The following is a 3,523-nucleotide window of genomic DNA, read 5'->3' as shown; positions in this document are numbered from 1 at the left end:
GGAGTGGGGGGAGGAATTTTGAGTGCACTGTGACCATTCTTTGATCCCTGCCAGGGTCAGGTTACAGTCCCTTCACAGCCCCCTCCTCATTTGGTGCCATGGTATAAAGCCAGCCCAGCAAGACAATAAAGGAAGCTGTTCCACCTCAACCTCGTGCTCTGTGTATTCATTCAACCTGGACACCCTCCCCTGATTTCTTGGACTTCAGGCTGTGCTGGCTCAGCAGAGGGAACCCCTGAGATCAGGCTTAGGGGACAGAAGACTGGGGAAGTGTGTCCTTGGAGGCTCTAGTTTGTCCTTGGTTCTGCTTTGTGTTTCACTTTTCTGTGTCAAAGTTGACACAGGCTTTTGCCATCATTTTCTGCTTCTCTCTGGGACCAGAAATAACTTACCAGAGCTGAAAATTTTAAAACTGGGCCAAAGAAATACTTCTTTCTTTAAGTTTTGCTCTCAGCGACTTTTAAATAGAGATATAATGTCCTACTATCACACCTGGAAAGAAGGAAAATTCACCACAGAGAATGTGTTTCTAAACAATAGTAATATTCCCCCAAAGCATTCCATGGTCTATGAGAATATAGTTTTGATATTCTGGAGTGTATATCCAACAGAAAAGCTTTTTAAAGCCCGACCGTGGTGGCACATGCCTCTAATCCAAGCACTTGGGAGACAGAGATTGGCAGATCTCGAGTTTGAGGCCAGCCTGGTCTATAAGAGCTAGATCCAGGACAGGGTTCAAAGCAACACAGAAAAATTCTGCCTTGAAATCACCCACACAACAACAACAACAACAACAACAAAAAAAGGTTTTAAACATTCAGATACCACAATCTATGTGCTTCCTGTGAAAAAATCAGGAGATTTGGATATTGTCCATATAATTTATCTTCTGCTTTTAAATCTATGGAATTTGTATCTCTCCCTCCTTCTTTCTCTCTCTCTCTCTCTCTCTCTCTCTCTCTCTCTCTCTCTCTCTCCCTCTCTCTTTCTGTGTCTTTCTGTGTATATGTAGACTATTGTGTGCACTTGCATACACATGTGTGGAGGGGAGTTATGTATGCATTTATCCCTATTGTCTTGCAGCTAACTATGTAGACCTAGTTGAAAAGGAACACACAGAGACCCACCTGCCTTTTGAGTGCTACAATTGAAGATGTACACCACAATGCCCATCATGTTTTAACATTCTTGACATCTTGCCAATCACTTTGCAAAGCTCCATTATTTATTCAGATTCTTACTGGCAATTGATATATTTCTATATGCTTTGTTACAGGAGTGCAATTTATATTTATCTTTAAAGATTTTTAGAGTGCATTTTATGTCTATGTGAGTTTGTGTGCATAAGCACCACTTTTAAAGCCTGGTGCCCAAAATGGTAAGAAAAGGATACCAGGTCCCCTGAAAGTGTAGTTAGAGGAGGTTGTGATCTGCCATGTGGGTGCTAGGAACTTATCCTGGATCTTCTTAACTGCTAAGCTAACTCTCCAACCCATTCTATTTTGAAATTTTAAGTACACAGTAAATAACTGGGGATGAGAGGTACAACAGAACAGGTCTCTGGAGTTTACTGAACCTGCTTGAGTTTCCACATGTACTTCTTCTCCACTCCTCCCTTTTTCCTGGTGACCATCTCTCTTTTCTTTGAAGTTCACATTTGACTACTGCAGGTGTTTGCTGTGTGTGGAATCAGGCAGCATTTGTTTCGGTGAGTAACTCATTTACTTATTGTAAAGTCCTCCAGGTTCTCCTTAGTTCCTGAATCACATATCCCCTTCTTTCTTCAGTCTGACCACCATTTCATTGTACAAAATTACCACACTTAGCTGCTGACAGGGATCTAGGCTGGCTGCACATCATGTGACTTTGTTAATAATAGTGCGCCAATGAAACAGAAATGGTCATAGCTTTTAAAGTCCTGTATTTTTATCGTTTGGGTAAACATCTAGAAGAAAGATTGCTGGATCAAACTATAGTCCCATTCAATTTTTTGAGGAATTTCAATTGTTTACCAGGGCTTTTTAAAATATAAAATTCCCATAGTGTTTTTAAGTTCTACACTCTCTTTCTTCTCTTTGATGCTTGTATTCTTTGTTTCTAGTTGGAAGTAAATTCTCATAGGGCTTTGATCTATGCTTCCTTCAGAATTGTGTTTTCAGTATTCCCTCTTTCAAATACTGTTTGATCATTTGTGTAACTTTTTTGCTGTAATATTGAAATCCTATGCCCATTTTTATTCATTTTTAACTTTTTTACTTATATTTTCTTTCTTTTTGTGAATTCAGTGTCTGTTTTTTTTTTTTTTTTTTTTTTTTTTTGGTTTTTTGAGACAGGGTTTCTCTGTGGTTTTGGAGCCTGTCCTGGAACTAGCTCTTGTAGACCAGGCTGGTCTCGAACTCACAGAGATCCGCCTGCCTCTGCCTCCCGAGTGCAGTGTCTGTTTTTCTTATCATGCATCTTAACCCCATTCATTTCTCTGTTGCTTCAAATCTGCCCTCTGCCATTGCAACACCCCCCCAATTAAAAAAAAATAAAATAAAAAATAAAGGAAACAGTTAAAAACCTCATCATGGAAGCTGCAGTGTGACAAATTGAGTCACACAGTTAATCCCTTTGTTCATATTTCTTTACTTGCCAGTGTTCATTGCAGAGTCTTGGTCTGGTTTGAAGCCTCTGTCAGATGAGTAATGGGGATGCTTCCTGCCCTGCTCACAACATTGTGGCCAGCTCAACTACTCCTCAACCAATAGGGTTGACTCTTTTGTGCTGACCTGGCAAGGTTCAAGGGCTGCTTTCCTGAAGTTGCAGCTGGTAGGGTCAGGAACAGCTCTCCCCATAATTGAAGTCCCATTCCTATTTTTATTTGTTATTAAACTTTTAAAACGTCTTGATCAGTCAGGACATACCCTTTATTTTAGACATATATGTAAGAGGGCAGAGGTCTCAATAACTGTCCCAGGGATTTCTAAACAATTCCTAGGATGCCATCAAGTATCCAGTTGCCCTCTAGAGAATATGGCTAAGTCTAGGGTACACACAGTCTATGGCACACAGATAGATGGAAATTCTGAACCTAATCCTGACAAAGAAATTTAAAGTTGGAAGGAGATGCATACTGAGCCTCTGGGCTTATTCAAGGCTGAATCCACAGCTGAAGGAGGGCAAGTGTTCTGGTGATAGGAGAACCACTGGGCAAAAGCCAGTGCTGTCCACTCACGAGTCTTTCTGAGGAGTTCTCTTCATTTTGAGTCCTGCCAGTTACTACTGAGAAAGGCCATCTGATTGTGCCACCTTCCTCTGGCTACTGATTTTCTGCGTGAATGATGAGAGCCAAAGGGCAGACAAACAGATAGTATGGAGGGTCCATGTAAGGGCTGGTCATCAGAGCTCCTCCTATGCCCAGAGCAGTGGGGGTGCATTTTCCAGAGTGGTCTTCGGTTGCAGGGCACAGGCAGTAAGGACATCCAGGCCTATGGGATCTGATTCTCGGAATTGAGAGAATCTACTGTGAAGATCGGAGTGC

The sequence above is a fragment of the Chionomys nivalis genome, chromosome 1 (genome assembly GCF_950005125.1).
Source record: "Chionomys nivalis chromosome 1, mChiNiv1.1, whole genome shotgun sequence".
Classification (NCBI taxonomy): Eukaryota; Metazoa; Chordata; class Mammalia; order Rodentia; family Cricetidae; genus Chionomys; species Chionomys nivalis.
Note: the sequence above shows the minus strand (reverse complement) of the source record.